The sequence below is a fragment of the Petaurus breviceps genome, unplaced genomic scaffold, assembly GCF_028583685.1.
Source record: "Petaurus breviceps papuanus isolate PSGF00001 unplaced genomic scaffold, PetGlider_PUasm1.0 90822, whole genome shotgun sequence".
Classification (NCBI taxonomy): domain Eukaryota; kingdom Metazoa; phylum Chordata; class Mammalia; order Diprotodontia; family Petauridae; genus Petaurus; species Petaurus breviceps.
This window is the reverse complement of record NW_027187351.1, coordinates 22354119-22375822: the sequence shown is the minus strand read 5'-3', so window position 1 is coordinate 22375822 and position 21704 is coordinate 22354119. Positions and strand designations below refer to the sequence as shown.

Sequence of the window (21704 nt, the reverse complement as noted above, 5' to 3'; positions counted from 1 at the left end):
GCCTTTATGCTAGCTATCCCCAGGCCTGGAATGCACCCCCTCCTCAGCTCTGCCTCCTAGAATCATGAGATTCCTTCAAATTTTAGCTCAAGTGCTAACTTTTACATTAAATTTTTCCTGACATCCCCAGCTAGTAGTGTATACCATTTCTAATTATTTTATCCTTGTATGTGTGTGCATGTTATCTTTCTAAATTAGATTGTCACAATTGTGAGGACTGGTTTAATTTTTTTCATTAATCTTTTGCAATGTCTGACATATGATAAGTTTTAAAAATACCTGTTGATTTGTGTGTATTCTGCATAGACCAATATATATTGAGTGTACATTCTAAGGTACATTTTTCCATGTATGAGTATACTATAGGAAAGAGATATTTTGAATAACAGAATTAGCATACTGTTTCAATCATCTAGAATAGTGGCCCCAAACAAACAAGATACATTTTAATGGAAATCAAAATAAAGTCCAGAATTAGGTTCGAAATGACATTACATTTCTATGAAATGGAAGGTAGGTTATGACACCAGTTTTCATGGAAAGAGTACAGAGCAGGGGTTCTAAACCAGGGTCTATAAATTTTTTAAATATCCATCTACTTCTTTAGCCTTCAATTTACTTAAGTATATTTAGTTTCCCTTGTAGTCCTGTGTTTTATATTTTATAAATTTCAAAACATTGTACTAACAAGGGGTCTATAGGCTCATCAAACTGCCCCCCAAAAATCCATGACATAAAAATACAAGAACACTCTGAGTATTTACTGAATATGAGATCAATAAAACAACCAATAGACATGAATCAAAATGTATAATTCAGTCTCCGATTCTATTTATATAAAAGAATTTGCATGGATGAAGTTCCACTATTTTCTCTGCATACAAGCCTTTAGAAACTGGGAAAATCACTTACTCTCTTCTTCAGGTAACTCAATTCTCCAGGTCACTCTCAAAGACCAAAAGACTTGCACACAATAGGTACTTAAAAGGATGGGCAGGGTGGTTTTGACAAGTAATGATAAGGGAAGTTCTTTGAAGGGCTTTCTCTGCAATAATGAAATCTCAGAACATTTTTTTTAATGGTAATCAATTAAAGGGAGCAAAAAAATCCAACATGGCTCTGCTTGGGTTCAGTCACAAATAAATTCTTGGTCTCTGCAGCATAAAACAGAATTATGTCAAATTTAGAAAACACCTAGCAATTGATGGACATCATTGGAAAGACAAGGGTGGGGTATGTCATATTAGTATCGCTTAAAGAATACAGGGGATGTTTCTCTTGAGAAGTCATAAAGGGAATATGATAGCTGTGTTTTAATATTTTCAAACCAATCCTAACAGTAAAAAACCTGATTATTTCATCTAAAAGGGAATAAGCAATGGATCTTCCTGGTTATCTTTTCATGAATCAGCAACATCTTCAGTAGTTAACAGTTTTGACTCTTAAAGGCTTGTTATTTTGTTTTTGTTAAGTTAACAATGGTCTTTGTTAAGTTATGCTTAAATTTACTCATTCCTGTCAATTTTGCAAACATTTTTAGGAATCTACTATGTGGAAGGCATTTGTGTGACTCTAATATGAAGGGACCATAAGCAAATCTTAGTTCATTTGAGACAAAATAGGACACCTGTTGCCCTTTGCATGTGTAAAATTGGTGTCTGTGTTAAAGAAGCTGAAAATATATAAAATTTCAATTTTAAAGATTCTTATGATTCTCATATTCTTTGGCTCAACTACAATCACCTTCCTCTTTTCAGATTCAGAAATTGTTTTAAAATAATTTTAGGGGGCTACATATGTCCAAGATCTTCCCAGTCAACACAGGAAGAGAATATCAATACACTTTTTCTTTCTCATGATGGGCAGTGGTATTTTATTATACAAAATATAATTGATGGATAACTACAATGAAACTCCAAATATCAGTAATATATGTCATGGAATTCAATCACCAATATTTAATTATAGGATCATATATTTAGAAATAGAAGAGACCTTATAGGTCATCTAACCCAAAACCTCCATTTATCTTATACTTTCACAATCATTTTGAGGAAGATATTATTATCCTATTTTTTCAGGTGAAGAAACTAAGTTTTGCAGAGTTTTGGTGACTTGCTCCTGATCATCTAGATAACAAGTGAGATGCAAAGTTTGATCCTAGATCTTTTAGTTCAGATTTCTGTATTCTTGTTAAATGTGGAAGAGGATCCCATAATTCTATTGACCTTAAGGTTCTAGATTTAGCCTTGACTTCTGTCTTCTTTTACTCATAATCTTTAGGTTAAACATCCTTTCTATTTCTAAATTTCTTCCTCTTTGAATCTGCCTTTCTATTTTTTTAAGCAATCAGGGTTAAGTAACTTGCTCAAGGTAACACGGCCAGTTATTTCTGGGTGTGGTGCTGAGTGTTGGAGCCCAGATTTGATCCCCAGGTCATCCCAACACTGGAGCTGGTGATCTTACTCGTTGTGCTACCTGACCACCCCTATCTTTCTACTTTTATATCTCCTGTCCACTTAGCATATAATTTTCATTACTGTATTCTATATATTTGACTTTTCTTCCTAATTTGATTGAATACTCCTTGAAGGCAAAGACTGTTTGATTTTTGTCTTTGTATCTGCAGCATAAATTAGAGTGCTACATACATATTAAGAAATTAGTGCTACTAACTGCCTAATTGATTCACACATTCATCTTCTCTCTCCACAGCTCACATTGCAAAGTACAGAATGATGTTAGAAACTTCCCTCTTAAATGAACTATTTTCACAATATTGACTTGAAACATTTCTGAGCAGACTAACTATATGTGACACAGCACAGTAAACTGAGCCAGCCTTGACTTTGAATACTATGTCAGTTAATTTTCCCATCCAAGAAATAAAGAGAGAAAAGGGCAATGTCAAAACCAGTCACCTTTCCCTACCACATCCCATGACTGAGTTAAATTGGCTTTGGACTTACTGATGGATCAGCATTCATGAGGATTAGGTCAGTTTATCTTATCCTTCTCCTGTTGCAACTAACTAGGCTGAAACATATTGTCTCGATGCTCACATCTCATCTAGAGCTCAGTGGTGCTATATAGTTGTGCCACCTGAATTGTTTATATATTCTGAAATGGCAGTTAGGTGTCAGACTGAGTCATACAGCCAGTCCTGATTGGTCATGGTACTAATGATCTGGGAAGTGGAACATCCATTCATTCATTCACACACACACACACACACACACACACACACACACTCACACACACACGAATTGAAATATGTCTCTGTTAAGTAGCTTCACCTCTGTTTTAAGGGTATCAAAAATAAACTGCTGGGCAAATCTCCTTCTTTCTTATGCATAAGATAAAATTCTTCCCTGTTAGTTTGGAGATCCAATTTTCTATTGTCTTCTAGCTACTATGAATAGATTTGAGAAACATAATATTATTAGCTGAAATAGTCTATTCAACTTGACACACTGAATTTTCTACATTATTTTCCTATCTTAACTTACATTTTTTGCTGATATAAATCTGCTTCCCTTCATACCCTCTTCACTTTCTCTTCTTACAATTTTGGAAAACTTTGTGTTTATTGATTATACTAATCCTTAAAAATTTGAGAAGTATAACTATGAGTATCTTTATTTTCTAGTTCTTATTATAATGATATTGGCTAGCACAATCAGCTGTAGCTTTCTTACAGTAAATTTTTACCTCATTTAAATCCAGTATGAATTGCTCAGTGTATAAAGCCATCTCTGCTCTAGACTGATCCAAAATTTTTGAAATTTGGATACAAAAATATAAATTTTCTGATACGAAATATTTTCTGTCTATAATAATATATTGTTACTCCTACAGTGAATAATTTCTAAAATTTCATTAAGATATCGGGATTCATTTGCAATACTGTAGGGAAAAATAAATATAAAGAATCTCCTCTTAGAAGCTTTTGATTTTACCTAGTTAAGTAGCTGAAAGCACTAATGTGAGATGAAGCACACAAGATATGCTCTAAAGAAAAAGAGTTAAACACTGTTGCATTAGTAATCCTCAAGTCAATCAATGTAATATAATGGAAAAAGTTCTGGTCTCAAAGTTTAACAACTTAAGTTCAAATATTATCTCTTGTGGACCAAATGTATGTCACTGGGTAACTCACTTCATCTCTCTATATATTAGTTTAATGAGCCAGTAACACTTGTACTACCTACCTGCTTGCAGTTCAGATGGCCCAGTAGACTGAGAATGGAATCAGGAAAATTGAAATCAAATCTGGACATTGTGATAGTAATGGCATTTAAAGATTCCCCTGTATTGGCTTGGTTTTCAAACTGATTGTGTTAAAACCTAGAGCTTGTTAATCCCACCTGTGGGATGGACTTGTTGATGTGAAAAGAAAGTCCTGAACTGGGAGGAGCTGGTCATATAGATTGGGAGAGACACAAGAGAGAGGCAGAAGAACTTTTTGGAAGCACCACCTCGTGGAGGCAGAGAGAGACTGAGAGGATTGTTGAGTGCTGCTTTGAATCGCCCTGGACTTTTAAGACCTGCCCCCTGAGCTGCCAAGGACTGAGGAGACATGGCTGTTTTGCTGGTACTTTGTCTGTCTGTTTTGATGTTGTTTTGCCAGATTTGTCCACTGGTGAAAGACAGTACCGTTGAAGTCCTGGAACCTGGCTTTTGGTTAAGAAGCCCTGAGACTGTCCTGCAGACAGAGAGTGAATACTGTCCACTGGTGAAGGACAGTGCTGTTGTTGCATGGGGTCTGGAGACTGTCCTGCAGACAGAGTGAATACTGTCCACTGGTGAAGGACAGTGCTGTTGTTGCAGGGGTATGGGAACCTTTCTGTTGGTTCAGAAGCCCTGAAGAAAGATTTTCTTGTTGTATGTTTAAAGAAATCCTGGGAGAGGGTTTTGCTAATGTTTTCAGGGGTTTTGGGACTGTTCTACAGACAGAGGATGAATTAATGAAGGGACTGACAATGTATCTTGTGGCCTTGCTAAGCCTTGTCTCCCCAGGAACTAAGATTGCTGAGAACTTGCCTCCTGTCAAGATGAAGAAAAGACCTCCATTTGGGTATTAAGTGCTGTGCTTAAACTTGATGTAACTCTGGGGTAGATTCAATTGTGATCCAGGGGTGGGGAACTTTTGATCTTTTTGTGCTCTGTGATTGACAAATCAAGGTACTTTACTTATGTTTGGAAACTAATCTCCATTTGAGAAGAGGGGCTTTGTGGTGGACTAAATGAAGGTATAGCCTAGGGGTGGAGACGCATTTAGACCAGGGACTTTGTAATTGATTGAATGATTGGAAGGGCCTGGGGTGGGGTAGTACTTGGAGATTATTTAATCACACTTAGTAAATTCTGTATTTTGAATGATGTCATGTTTTGATCTTCTCTGTTCTTGGTTTGTCATTGAATAAAATGGAGAGCACCTATGCTGGTATTTTGAACCTTGGGAAGTTGCCTCTGCTTGGCATTACATTTACAGATGTTGACCTGATTTATTGGCTATTTGACCCTCAACAAGTCACTTAAGGTATTTTTGCCTCAGTTTCCTCATCTTTATAATGGAAATAATAGCAGTTCCTTCCAGTGTTAAGGACCAAGTGAGAAAAAAACTGTAAAGTATTTAGCACAGTACCTTTCACATAATAAGCACTATGTAAATGATGATGATCATGGTGATGATGATGATGATGATGATGCACAGTGGATAGATCCCTGGGTTTAGAATAAAAAAAATAACTCAGTTCAAATCTGACTCCATATGCTTACTAGTTGTATTTCCCTAGACAAATAACTTAGTCTCTGCCTCAGTGTCTTCAATCATTGAATTGAGATAGCAATAGCCCTTACCTTGTGGGATTGCAGGGTTCAAATGAGATAATATTTGTGAATCTAATAGCAGAGTTCCTGGCACATAGTAGTCACTTAATAAATACTTGTTTTCTTCCTACCTCTCTATTTTTTTGAGCAAGGTTACTTGTGAACATCAAAATGCTACATTTTGATTTTGTAGGAACAGAGACATGAAATCAGGGTTTCTTATATTCAATTGCAAATGTACCCATTATGCCACATTGCCTCTCAAAAAATACAAATGTTTTGATGTCACAATAAAGTCATACTTACAAAGGTTTTTATTTTTGCTTTTGTTGAGGTGGGAAGGTAAGGCATTTGGGGTTCAGTGACTTGTCCGAGGTCACACAGCTAGTAAGCATTAACTGTCTGAGGCCAGATTTGAGCTGAAGTCCTCATGACTCCCGGGCTGGTGCTCTATTTACTGTGCCACCTAGCCACCCCAATACTTACAGTCTTTTACAATGTGTTTTGTGTTTTCAAGGACATAGAAAAAATAATGAAGCCTTGAGACTTTTGTTTCACCAAAACCCCCTCATATATATATATATATATTTATATATATTTAATATATATAATATTATATATATAAATACATATATTTATATATATTTAATATATAATATATATAATATAATATAATATATATATATATATATATATATTTACCTTTTGGAGGGCAATTGGGGTTAAGTAATTTGCCCAAGTTTCCATGGCTAGTTTTTTTTTGTTTTGTGTATGTGTGTGTGTGTGTGTGTGTGTGTGTGTGTGTGTGTTAAGTGTCTGAGGCCAGAACTGAACTTGGGTCCTCCTGACTCTGGGGCCAGTGCTTTACTCACTGTGCCACCTAGCAGCCCCATCTCACATTTAATATTAATTAGGGAGATTCTCTGGAATTTAGATTAAGAGGTCAGGTAAGTTTGTTTGTTTTTAAATTCATTTTATGTATGAAGTGATCAAGAATCCTTTAGGAATACTCATAACTCTGGGATCAGAGATTTAGTACGAGAAGGGACCACAGATGTTACAGAGTCAAGTTTTCTCAGTTGAGGTTTTATAAATTAGGGAATAGAGTTGTGATCTGATGAATTACTCTGCTGAAAAAAAAATGTCTGAGATGGCCAGGCACTGAATTTAAATCCACCTGACTCCAAATCCAAACCATGTTTTTCTCTACCAATATCAACGGATGTTTTTGCGTCAGCTTGAATCCATGTAATGCCAAGCAGAGGCAACTTCCAAGGTTTGGCATACCAGCATAGTAACTCTCTATTTTATTCAGTGACAAATTAAGGCAAAATGTTCATAGATCAGAGAAAATCAAAATACAGTATTCATCAAGTGTAATTCAATAATTTTCAAGTACTACACCACCCCTGAGCAGTACATTCATTTAGTAAATCATAAACTAATGATTTGTTTCATTGATGTAATGATTAATTAATTAAATGATTTATCAAATGGAGATTAGTTTCCAATCATAAGCAAGGTACATAAATTTGGTCAGTCACAGAGCACAGAAAAGTCAAAAGGTTCCCACCCCTGGATCACAACTGAAGTGCAATTATCATCAGTTAATACCAAGCACCTTCTCAAAAGGAGCAGTGGAGAGCTCAAAGGCCCTCTACCCCTGAGCTACAACAAGGTTAAGATATCATCACACCATATAATACCCCAAAAGGGGTGTTTTCTTCATCTTGATAGGAGGCAAGTTCTCAGCAATCTCTTTTCCTGGGAGACAAAACTTAACAAAGCCACAATACAGATTTCCATTGTCCTCATCAATTCACTATGCCTACAGAGCAGTCTCAGGACTCCTGAAAACATCAACAAGAACCTCTTCCAGGATTTCTGTAAACATACAAGAAAATCCTTCTTCAGGGCTTCTGAATCAACAGCAATGTTCCAGGACCTCTGCAACAACAGCACTGTCCTTTACCAGGGGATGAATCTGGCAAAACAACGTCAAAACAGCAAGACAAAATACTGGCATCCCAGCCATGTCTCCTCAGTCTTTAGCAGCTCTGCGTGACGTCTCAAAAAAGTCCTGGGCAGATCCAACTGGCCCTCAGCAATCCTCTCTCTCTCTCTCTTTGCCTCCATGATGCTGCTACCAAAAGTTCTTCTGCCTCTCTTTGTTTGGGCCTTCTCTCTAAATCCATGGCAACATGTCCTCCCAGTTCAGCCCTCTCTTTTCACAAGTCTATCCCACAAGTGGATTCTATTACAACCCATCAGGGAAACTTGTTGTTAAACTAATAGTGTAAGCATTTACAACTCAAAAATCATCATACATGACAAATTGGGGTTTTTTTCATTGTTGTTCTTGTTAATTGCTTAGATTTAAGAAAGGGTTGAAGAAAATGTTAACAAAGATTAATGTAATGTAAAGATTATGTATATATAATGTATATATTGTATATACAATGTATATATAGTATATCTAATGTGTATATATAATATAAAACATAATAATATGTATATATTTCCCCCCAGAGAAGTGATTTTTAAGAATTAACCAGTGTGCAATTACCCACAATAGAAATGTATGTGTGTGTGTGTGTGTGTGTGTATATTTAAGAAAATTTTTTGAAAATACAAGTAGACATGAAATGCACTAAAATATAAATGTTTTTTTATCATATTAAAATGTAAATATAATAAACAGCCTTTAAACATATTATAACAAAGCAGGAAACAACTTGCAAACATGGGCTTCCTATACACAACAATATATTGAAGAACAAGTAAAGAAAATTGCAAGAATAACTTCTTTTTGCCTTTTGGAGGGCAATTGATGTTATGTAACTTGCCCAAGGTTACATGGCTAGTGTTTTTCTGTGGGTGTTAATTGTTTGAGGCCAGAACCGAACTCGGGTCCTCCTGACTCCAGGGCTGGCGCACTCACTGCACCACCAAGATACCCCTAAGAATCACTTTCAATGTGTATAATATATGTGTGTATAGACAAATAATTATACCACACACACACACACACACACACACACACATATTCAAATACCAGTGAATTAAATGATTTTGAAGATTACATGAGTCAACTTAGACTGGAAATGCTAAGTATTAGTTTCTGAGTTTACCTGTCCAAATCTCACTACCCTACCAAATATACCCAAACAATCAAATATACCCAAACAAAGTAATTCATAAAATCTGGTCAGAATTTTAAAAGAAATGAGTTATGTGTTATTAAATTGGAAAATGAATTAACAGCTGGAAAAAGAAATATAAAACCTCACTCAAGTAATCAATTCCTTAAAATTGAGAATAAATCAAATGAAAATCTATGAGTCCATAAGACAAGAAAGATAAATTTAATACCATAAGATTAAAAAAAAATAATCTGTAAATTTCTTAGGAGGAAAAAAAAGAAAGAGAATGGAAGGAAGGAAGTAGGAAGGAAGGAAGGAAGGAAGGAAGGAAGGAAGGAAGGAAGGAAGGGAAAAAAGGAAAAGAAGGAAAAGGGAGAGAAAAAAGAAAAAAAGAAGAAATGGACACATCATATTTTAATAAGTCATGAAAGAATGATAGCCAAAACTTTTAGAAGTGTAAATCAAAGAGAAAATATGTAGAATTCACCTATCACCTCATGAAACAAAGCTCAAAATGAAATATTTTAGGCATATTACAGCTAATATCTAGAGGTTCTGGGTCAAAGAAAATAAAATACTTCAAGAAACCAGCAAAAGAGGCCCCCTTTAGCAACCACAACATTATTCATATAATGAGGAGCCATCGTCAGAATCACACAAGAAAGAAGACAACAAATTTAATAGTATCAAAAATTAAAGGGGTGAATGCACCATTTTTTGAAAAGAGCAAATATTAGGAGCTATTTTTCCTGAGAATATGCCATAAAAGTGACAACCTAAGAGAAATGAATGAATATTTTCATATACATACCCACACATCCCAAATTAATAGGAAGATAGAACATTTTAATATTATTTTCAAAAAAAAATCCCTAGGACAAGATGAAATTATGGGTGAATTAAGAAACAATAAATCCTGATACTCTATAAACTATTTGAAAAAACATGCAAAGGAGTCCTATTAAATTTCCTTTTATGGCACAAATTTGGTTTTGATACTCAAACCAGGGATAGCAAAAACAGAGAACTGTAGAACAATTTCCATAATTAAATAGTGATGGAAAAAATTTATACCAGGAATGTGAAATTGATTCAATATTATATATAAGAATAAATGGCCATATTAATAACAAAATACCAAAATTATATTATTATATTAATATATGCAGAAACATCTTTTGACAAAATATGACACTGATTCCTATTATAATTGTAGGAATTGTAGGGAATAATGAAGCTTTTCTTAAAATGCTAGAGGATTTAATGTATACATGGAAAACTGTTCTATTTAAATCATGTCACTAAAACATGCTCAAGAATTGCTCTCAAGAAATATGGTACTTTTCTTTGAGATAGTTTTTTTCTTCTGAAATATAGCCTTTTGAACTTTTTTCCCAGGCTCATAGCCATTATTATCCTTCCTAAATTAACCTGAGAATGGCTTTAAAGATAAGGAAAGACCCATACCAAAATATGTTATTAATCACTACATGTACATGATTGACAAGTTACAGATCTCCACCAAAACCTCTTTAAACAATTTCCCAATCAAAGAGACACTTTTTGTAATGATATCATACTGTCATTTAGTTTTGGTAAGTCTAAAATTCTAACATACTCCAAGGAAAAATGGTTACTGGAAGGCCTTGAGCTTAAATTTAGAGGTCCAATTCAAACATCTGATGAAGGAAAGATTTTTAAAAAAAAAATTATCTGTAATCAAAACAGATTAATTATAAAGCTAAGAAATTGAAAGTTGTAGCTATTTATACTGATTTGAAATATATCAAAATATCAATATTTATATCAATATACAAATTTCTTGGCCTCTTGAAAAAAAAAAGGAGAATGGGTAGAGCACATTCAAACCAAATAATACCTCTATTCAATAACAGAGAATCTACACTTTTATAATTTATTATAAAATAAATCATATAATTATAAATGTATCCTATATTTTAGCATATAAAATAAATAATGACAATGTATTCTAACAAAACCCTGTGCATTTTTAATGAAACATAAGGTTCATAATTCGAAAGCAGCTAAAGAAATAATATTTCCTTATCAGAAAATGGAGGTTTACAGAGCACACAACTAACAGGTTAAAAATATATGGAAATATATTTGGGGACAAACACATCTCACTTCACAAAGCATTATCAAGGAAAGGCTGATAATAGTTATGTGTTTCTGGTTTTTTTAATGTATCCTTAAGTGGTTTATCTTCAGATAAATATGAAAAAAAGCTGAATTTGCCAGATGGAAAAGGAACTTCAAAAACTCACTGAAGAGAATCACTCCTTCAAAATAAGATGGGAGCAACTGGAAACTAATGACTATGAGAAATCAAGATACTATTAAAAAGATCCAAGCAAATCCAAACATAGAAGGCAATGTGAAATATCTCATTGGAAAAACCACTAACCTGGAAAATAGATCCAGGAGGGATCATTTTAAAATTATTGGACTACCTGAAAGCCATGATCAAAAAAAGAGTCTAGACACCATCTTTCAAGAAATTATCAAGCAAAATTGCCCTGATATTCTAGAACCAAAGGGAAAAATAAAAACTGAATGAATTCACCGATCACTTCTTGAAAAAGATCCAAAAAAGAAAACTCCTAGGAATATTATAGCCAAATACTGCAAGTCAGGAAGAAAAAAAAAATTGAGCATTGAGGAAATACAATCAGGATAACACAAGACCAAGCAGCTTCTACATTTAGAGATCGAAGGGCTTAGAATATGATAATCCAGAGGTCAAAGGAGGTAGGACTAAAACCAAGAATCACCTACCCAGCAAAACTGAGTATAATGCTACAGGGGTAAAATATGGTCATTCAGTGAAAATAGAGTGAAATAGAGTATTTTCAAGCATTCTTGATGAAAAAAAAAACATAGCTGAACAGAAAATTTGTCTTTCAAATACTTTGAAATGTCTTTCAAATGTCTTTCAAGAAGCAAGAGAAGCATGAGAAGGTAAATGGGAAAAAGAAATCATAAGGAATTTATTAAAATTGAACTATTTATATTCCTACATGGAAAAACAATCATTGTAACTAATGAGACTTTTCTCAGTCTGAGGATAGTTTAAGGGAATATATATATATATGTGTGTGTGTGTGTGTGTGTGTGTGTGTTGTGTGTGTGTATACACACACATATACATACATATATATATATACATACCTATATATGTATGTATAGGAGGGTGTATGTGTGTGTATATATGTGTGTTTGTGTGTGTATATATATGAGTTTGAGCATATGTATGTTCATGTATACACAGAGGCCACAGAATGAGTTTAATATGGCTCCCTCCCTCCACTCCTGCTGGGTTATGCTGCCCTCAAGTTGTCCTGGAAGTTGCAGGGACAGTGAGAAGGGCTAACACCTTGGTAATGAACAACACCCCCAGACATCCTGCCCTTGGCAATGGCCCAGGTCCTGGCCCCTTCCGAACACCTGAGCCACAGGGGATTCAGCAGAAGAAGCATCTGGAGGTGCTGTGGGGGGAGAGGATGGAGCAGTCTCAGGTCGTGCTCCTGCTAAGGCCCAACCTGGGCATAGAAGCTACAACCTGCAGGAGAAGCGCAGAATTGGGAACATGACAGGGACAGAGCAGGCATTGCTTCCCTGGGTGCCTAAATATGAGAGTGAAGCCCAGACCCTGGGTACTATTGACCTGGACCTCATGAAAAGTCAAGAGTTTGAGGATGTCCCAGGTGTGCGGCATCATTAATGAGGAAAAATGACAAGGGACCTGTGCAGGGGGCAAAGGAGGGAGACAGCCTGGCCCTACACCACGCACTCGACCCTGGCCTCCCCACCAGCCCCACAAGGTATTTCTGGAGCTGAATGAGCACTTGCTGGACAAAAACCAGGAACCTCAGTGGAGGGAAACAGCTCACTGGATCAAGTTTGAAGAAGATGCGGAGGAGACCAACAGATAGAGAAAGCTGCATGTAGCCTCACTTTCTTTCCGAAGTCTACTAGAACTTTGGAGTACCCTGGCTCATGGGGCTGTTCTCCTGGATATGAATCCGCAGACACTGCCAGGGGTGGCACACCAGGCAGTAGAACAAATGGTCATCTCTGACCAGATCAAGGCTGAGGACTGAGAAAACGTGCTTTGGGCCCTGCTGCTGAAACACAGCCATCCAAGTGATAAGAAAGATTTCTCCTTTTCCCAGAACATTTGTTCTGGCTCCCTGGAGTCCCTGCTTGGGCATCATCATGGCCAGGGGGCCGAGAGTAACCCCCATGTCACTGAGCCTCTGATTGGGGGAGTTCCTGAGACTTGCCTGGAGGTAAAGAGAGGGAGCTGCCTCCTGCTGCTCCTCCTGCAGGCATTACTTGATCCAAGTCCAAGCAGGAGCTGAAACTGCTGAAAAAAATTTCTGAGAATGCAGAGGCCACTGTGGTGCTCGTGGGCTGCTTTGAGTTCATGTCCTGTCCCACCAGCCTTTGTGAACCTTGGGGAAGCAGCTGAGCTGTACTCAGTACTCGAGGTGCCATTTCCTGTGTGCTTCCTTTTCTTGCTGCTGGGCCCAAGCAGTGCCAACATGTACTATCACAAGATTGGCTGCTCCATCTCCACCCTCATGCCAGACAAGCAATTCCATGAGGCAGCCTAAGTGGCGGATGAAAGGGAGGATCTGCTGACAGCCATCAATGCCTTCTTGGACTGCCACCATCAGCGGTACTGGGTGAGGAGCTCCTCAAATCTGCTGCCCATTTCCAGCGACAAATGCATAAGATGCATGAGGAGCAAGGGCGGTTGTTGCCCACAGGTGTTGGGCTGGAGGCCAAATCCCCTAAGGACAAGGCCCTCCTACAGATGGTAGAAGCATCAGGGGGAGTAGATGATGATGATCCTCTTCTGTGTACTGGCCTTCCCTTTGGAGGACTGATCCTGTATGTGCCGGGACGTTTTCCTCACTACCTGAATGACTTCCTAGATGCACTGGACCCTCAGTGTTTGGCAGCTGTCATCTTCATCTACTTTGCTGCCCTGTCCCCTAACATCACCTCTGGGGGACTACTTGGAGAAAAGACAGAGGATCTCCGTATATCTGAGCTTATCATGGCCATAGCTCTCCAGGGTGTGATCTTCTTCCTGATAGGTGCCCAGCCCTTGCTCATCATTGGCTTTTATGGGCCCCTGCTGGTTTTTGAGGGAGCATTCTTCTCATTTTGTAGCTCCAATGGTCTAGATTACCTGGTGGGCCGAGTGTGGATTGGGTTTTGGCTGGTGAACCTGGCTCTGCTGATGGTGGCACTAGAGGGCAGCTTCCTTGTCTGCTTGTCCCTGGGACACAATCCCCACCACTCAGACCTCAGACACTTAACACAAAAACTAGCCGTGTGACCTTGATCAAGTCACTCAACCCCAATTGCCCTCCAAAAACAAACAAAAAAAAAGAATCAGTCAAACAAAATCAAACAAATGTAAAAAAATGGAAGAAAATGTAAAATGCCTTTTTGGGGAAAGCACTGACCTAGGAACCAGATACAGGAGAGATAATTTAAGAGTTATTGGAATACTTGAACTACATGATCAAAAGAAGAATATGGGCATCTTTCAAAAAAATTGTCAAGGAAAACTACCTTGATATCCAAGAACCAGAGGGTTAATAAGTCACTGAAAGAAGCCACCAAACACCTGTTGAGAGAGATCCCCAAATGAAAACTTCCAAGAATATTATAACCAAATTCCAGAATTGCCAGACCAAGGAGAATTCTATCAAACATTTAACCATTCTGGAGAACATTTTCAAATTGTGGTTTAAGGGCAACCAAGTTGCACATACCCTTTGATCCAGCAATATCACCACTTGGTCTGTATCCGAAAGAGATTGCCAAAAAAGGGGAAAAGACCCACATATACAAAAATATTTATAGCATCTCTTTTTCTGGTAGAAAAGAATTGTAAATTGATGGAATGTCCCTCAACTAGGGAATGATTGAAGAAGTTATGGTATATGAATATATTGGAATGCTATTGTGATATAAGAAATGATGAGCAGGTGATTTAGGAAAAACCTGTAAAGCCTTACATGAAGTGATACTGAATGATGTTAGAAGAACCATTAGAACATCGTACACAGTAACAGAAACATTGTGCAATAATCAACTATGAGAGACTTAGTTCTTCTCAACAATGCAAGGATCCAAGACAATTAAAAAAGACTCATGATGGAAATAGCTATACACATCCAGAGATTTAACTACATAGTCTGAATACAGATTTAAGAATACTATTTTCATTTTTTTGTGGCTTTTCCATTCTGTTCTGTTTCTTCTGTCACAACATGATTAATGTGGAAATATGCTTATATGATTGCACAGGTATTACCTATGTCAGATGCTTACCATTTTGGGTGGCAAGGAAGGATAGGAAAAAAAAAGAAAGTCAAAAACATATAAAACTGAATGTTCAAAACCATATTTACATGTAATAGGAAAAATAAAATACTTTTTGCCAAAAACTAAAAGAAAATTACCAGTTACTCTGAGTAATCTTCATGTTCCACTTCAAGTATTTAGCCATGAAATTATCCCTGTCTTTTTCTCTATTTTTCAATCAACCTTGCTAAATTCTGGGGCAGAATATTTTCATTCATTATTATAATCTCCTATATGATAAACACTGTAGTGCTGTAGTATTGCATAAAAATTATTTAATTTAAAGTTAGAAGAAACTGATTAAAATCTTCTCTGCCACTTATTGCCTTTCATAAGCCAACTTCACTGGGCCTTAATTTTCTTTTCTGAAAAAATGATTCGGTTGGTCCACTTCCTTCTAGCTTTAAATCTATTAGTATATCCCAGGATTCCCTTTAATTTTTAGTCATTAGCCTTTTCCTTCTTGCTCTCAGAAATGGATATTCTAACAGTTCTCCCTCTTCCTCTGTCTCCTAGGCAATTACATATTCTTTGAGGTGAGAATAATATAGCTTTGAGTTATGAATTAACTGTTTTGATTTATATTAGAATTCCAAAAGTTTTATATTGACACAACTATCCATTTTTCCCTTCTGGCCACTATCGAGCATTCTTATAAAATGTCTCTCTATTGGCTCTTTTTTAACTTCAAGGGTGTGGCCTAAGGAAACATCTGGAGAGGACCATGATCAGTGGTGTTCATGAGGGAAATGCTTAGTAACAATAGACAGTAGAGTTGATCCAAAACTACATCTACCCAGTGCCTGGAAGAGAAAAGGTTAAAAAAAGGCAGCAACAGGTAGATCTCTATCTTCTATTATACTTCATAGAGGTTCATACTTATAATCCATTAACTTTTTTCCATATTTAAAAAAAAGTATTTTCATATAATTGGTTTCTTTTGTAATCCTATGGATTCTATTTTATGCATTTCAGTCATTCTGGGAGGGGTTCTTTAGGCTTCACCAGAGTGCAAAATGTATGCATGTGACATTCAAAATGATTAAGAACCTGTGCACTGGAGGTATATGTAAAGACAGTTGTATAAACTCAGGAGAAATGTATATGAGCGTTTCTTTCTGTATGTGTTATGTCAGGTAAAAAAAGTCATAATTGTACTATTTCTTCAGAAAAAAAAAAGACTTGAAATCAACAAATTATTAAACAGAAATGAACACCTCATTAAATTTAAATGGTGTGGTTGAATATAAGTATATTTCAAGAAAATAATAATTTAAGTGCTGAGAAAGCAGCATCTCTTAAGGTAATAGCATGTTTAATAAGCCCATGGCTTTAAAATGCCAGTGATTTTAATTTGCACCATTAGAAATGAAATATGGTTTCTAGGCATTTGACTAGCCAAATCTTCTCCCATAAACTGAAGAATTATCTTTTTTTCATAAGTTTTTTTAATGAGTTCTTCTGCAATATCCCCAAGGAAGCAGTTTGTGTTTGGATGTGTCTATTCTTGTGTCTTCTGCCTCCTGAATCTTATAAATTCTTTTCTTTTAATCCAATGTTGTAGAGGCATTTTAGCAGTTATGCTAAATTATTAGAGTCATTCCTTCTGTAATTTAAACACTTAAAATGTAGCTTTTCATTTATCAGAAGCTACCCACGCAGTCCCTTTTGGTACAATACCCTTGTGAAACAATAATGCTGACTCCACCCAAGTTTTGAGCATGTAGGATAAGTCAGGCTGACTTGTATACTATTATTAGGCATCAATAAGAAAATGTCATGAAATTCTGATTCCAGAGTAGCAAGGCAGCCTTTTTAGTACACTTCTAGCACTGAAAACTTAAAACCTGGAAGAATAAATATTTCTGTAATAATCTTTTCTCTTCAGAAATACAACTAACATCTTTGCCCAGTGACTCTTTCTTAACTACTAGGTGTTTCAAATAGAGATTTTGAAAGTTTTCACTATAGCAGTATATGTTCCATCAATCATTCAATATCAATCAATAAAGAAACATAAAATGCCTACTTTGTTCCAGGCACAGTGGGATATAAGTGCTAGGGATACAAAAGTCATTCCGTACCCTTAAGAAACTAATAATCTAATGGGGGAGACAATGCAAAAACAAAATCGACAAAGCCAGCTATATACAGGATAATTAACAAAGAAAATAATTAACAGAGGGAAAAATTGATAAATTGTTAAAGGCTTACTCCAAAAGATGGTATTTTATTTGGGACATAAAGGAAGTCTGGAAATCTTTTGGACACACTACTGTGACAAATGGAATCAAATTTCCCTGAAATATCATATTGAATAGAATGCTTGGATTCAAATTATATCTTTGACATTTATAAACTGGGTAAATATGGGCAACACACTGAATCTCTGTGAGTTACAAATTCCACATCTGTAAAAAAGGGGTAACAGTGCCAGGATCACAGGGTTACAGTAAGATTAAAGTGAGTTAGTCTTTGTGAAATATTTTTTAAATAAACAAGCAATTGCATTCTCATTTTATTTCCTTCACCCTTGAAAAAGAAAAAAAAAAACATTGGTGGGGTAGAGACAAGATGGCAGAGTAACAGCAGGGACTTGCTTCACCTCCCACTCCAACCACCCTCAATACCTGTTAAAAAATGACTCTAAACAAATTTTAGAGCTAAAGAGCCCACAAAGTGACAGAGAACAAAAAAAAACTACTTCTGTAGGCAACCTGGCAAGCCAACAGGAAGGGTCTATCACACCAGGCTGGCAGGCGAGCATGGACCTGTGTGAGCCAAGCTGACCCAGACTCACAGCCCAGACTGACTGGAGTATATTCCAGGAGAGCAAATAACTGGCAGCTGTGGTGGTTTCCAGACTACACAACCCATAATCACCAAAGAGAAAGTAAGAGGTCAGTGGGGAACTCTGTTGGGACTGGCTGAGAGAAGAGAGTGGTTCAGCCCTTGCCCTCAGGGAGAGAGGTGGCTGAGGCACAGTGACTGCAACTGCTGCCACATGGCTGCCTCCTGTGCTCTTGGCCTGCAGATCATAGGAGGATCAAGCAACCATTCAGAAGCTAATTGCTCTTGCTTTGACCTGCTTGGATCTGGGCCTCAGTTTTGGGTGATGTTCCTGGGATGAATAATACCAGTATGCCAGAGCTTGTGGTGGCTGTAGAGAGCACACCCTCCTCATAGCTCTGACAACAGCTCTGACAACTGAGAAAACCCCAGGAATTTGGGACACAACTCTTTCTCTCTCCATTCTGGAAGCAGAGTTCTACCTTGGCAAAGAGCTCAAATGTCAAATAATTGACTGGCAAGATGAGCAAGCAAAGGAAGTGCAATCAGACCATGGCATCTTTTTTTGTGGGGGGGGGGTGTTGGCAAAAAGGATCAAAACATGGAACCAGAAGACAACAAAGTCAAAACTCCTGCAACAAAAGCTTCCAAGAAAAATAGGAACTGATTGCAGGCCATGGAGGAGCTCAAGAAGGATTTTGCAAATCAAGTAAGAGAAGCAGAGGAAAAATTGGGAAGAGAAATGTGAATGATGCAAGAAAATGATTAAAAGTGAGTGAACAGCCTGACTGAAGAAAACAACACCATAAAAAATAGAGTAACTCAAATGACAAAAAAGGCATAAAAAGCAAATGAGTAGAAGAATGCCTTAAAAAGCCAAACTGCCCAAATGGAAAAGGAATTTCAAAAACTCAATTAATAGAATAATTCCTTCAAAATTAGACTGAAGATGGAAGCTATTGATTTTATGAGAAATCAATATACTATAACACAGATTCAAACAAATGAAATAAAATAGCAGGTAATGTGAAAAATCTCAGTGGAAAAACCACTGACCTGGAAAATACTCCAGCTGAAATGTTTTAAAAATTATTGGACTACATGAAAGCCATGATACAAAAAGAGCCTAGGAATTATCTTTCAAGAAATTCTCAATGAAAATTGCCCTAATATTCTAGAACCAGAGGACAAAATAGAAATCAAAAGAATTCACCAAACACCTCTTGAAAAAGATACCCCCCCTCAAAAAAAAAACCTCTTAGTAATATTATAGCCAAATTCCAGAGTTCACAGGTCAAGGAGAAAATATTACAAAACTATTGCAGGAAGAAATAATTTGAGTATTGTGGAAACACAATCAGCAAAACATAAGATCTAGCAGCTTCTATACTAAGGGATGGAAGGGCTTGGAATATGATATTCCAGGTGTCAAAGGGGCTAGAACTAAAACCAAGAATCATCTCCCCAGCAAAACTGATTTTATGTGTCAGGGGAAAATACAGCCATTCAATGAAATAGAGGACTTTCAAATATTCTTGATGAAAAAATCAGAGCTGAACAGAAAATTGGCTTTCAAATACAAGAAGCAAGAGAATCGTGAGAAGTTAAACAGGAAAAAGAAATCATAAGGAACTTTTTAAAGTTGAACTATTTTCATTCCTACGCGGAAAAATGATAATTGTAACTCATGAGGCTTTTCTGTATTTAAGGAAATTTGAGGTGAACTTTTATATATATATATATATATATATATATATATATATATATACTTATATATATACACACACACACATATGTGTATGAGCATGTATATATACATAGATATTTATGTATCTGAGTTTGTATGTGTGTGTAAATATATATGCAAATTTGTATATATATATATGTGTGTGTGTGTACATGTATAAATAGAGGGCACAAGATGAGTTGAATATGGAAGGCTGGTATCTTAAAATTAAAATGAAGAGGTAGGAGAGGAATATATTGGGAGAAGGAGAAAGCAAGAGATAGAAGAGGGTAAATTATCTCATAAAAAAGACAAGAGAATACTGTTACAATGGAGGGGAAGAGCAGGAAGGTGAAAGGGAATGGGGCAGCCTTACTCTCATTGAATTTGACTTAAGGAAGGAATCACATACAAACTCAGTTGGGTATCTTACACTACAGGAAAGTGGGGAAGGAAGGGGATAAGAGCGGGGTAAAAGAAGGGAAGGTAGGTTGGGCAAGAGGGTAGTTAGAAGCACACACTTTTGAAAAGGGACAATGTCAAAGTGGAAAATAAAATAAGTGGGATGCAGGATAGGATGGATGGAAATATAGTTAGTCTTTCACAATATATCTATTATGTAAACTTTTTGTGTAAATACCCATGTATAACATGTGTTGAATTGCTTGTCTTCCCAGTAGGAGTGGGTGAGGAGGGAAGAAGGGAAAGAATTTGGAAATCAAAGTTTTAAAAACAAATGTAATTTTTTTTTACATGCAACAGGGAAATAATATATACAGTCACTGGGCCACAGAAATTCATCTTGCCCTACTGGAAAGTTTGGGGGAAGATGGGGGAGCATATAAGAGAGAACAGATTGGGGGAAGTTGTATTCAGTAGACTCTCTATCAGAGGGGGAGGGTAGGAGAAAGATGGGGAGAAAATTTGCAACTCAAAATTTTCCAGAAACGAATGTTGAAATTTAAAAATAAATAAATTGAAAAAGCAAAAATACTACAAAAATATGCATAATTAAGGAAAATAAATTGCAGTATTGGCTACGAATATACAAAAATGCACCTCATATTCTACATATTGGTCCAGAATTTTTCTTTTAGTAGGCAGGTGGCATTCTTCATCATTGGTCCTTTGAAACCATTTTTGAATATTGCTTTTATCAGAATTCTTAAGTCTTTCAAAGTTACTTGTTTCACAATATGTTGCTATAGTGTAAATTGTTATATGGCACATTATTATTGTGTATATTACCCTTATATTTCAGCTCATCTCACTCTGTCAGTCCATTCAGGTCTCTCCAGGTTTCTCTGAAAATCCCTCATTGTTTCTTATAGCAGAATAGAATTCTATTCACTTAAGAATACTTTAAAGTGATGAAAAAATGTTTTTAGACTCAGAAGTAGTATGGTAAAATGGATAGAGAACTTGCCTCAGAATCAAAAATGCCTATAAATAAATATTACTTATGATATATGCTACCTGCATGGCCATAGATAAGTCATTTATATTCTGTGTCTCCAAGGAAATCTCTGACAAAAAGCTACTAAGAAGGTAATTGTCTTCATTGAAGGTTCATGTTGGTAACTGTCCCGAACAATGGAATCTATCTATTAATGAAAATAAATGCAACAGTTGCTATAATCACCAGCATTAAATTCAACCAATGTTGATTTTGTTCAATTTGCAAGGCAATATGCTAAGCATAGAGGTTACAACAAAGAAAAAATGAGACACAATTCTGACTGAGAACTAATGTAATAAAGTTACTAAATTGGAGTCCAGAAAACCTGAGTTCAAGTCCTGTT

General features: G+C 36.3%; 1 pseudogene; it reads left to right on the top strand.

Moving 5' to 3' along the window:
- Positions 1-485: 485 nt before the first annotated feature.
- Positions 486-14349, top strand: LOC138148105 (anion exchange protein 2-like; annotated as a pseudogene).
- The last annotated feature ends 7355 nt before the right edge of the window (positions 14350-21704 follow it).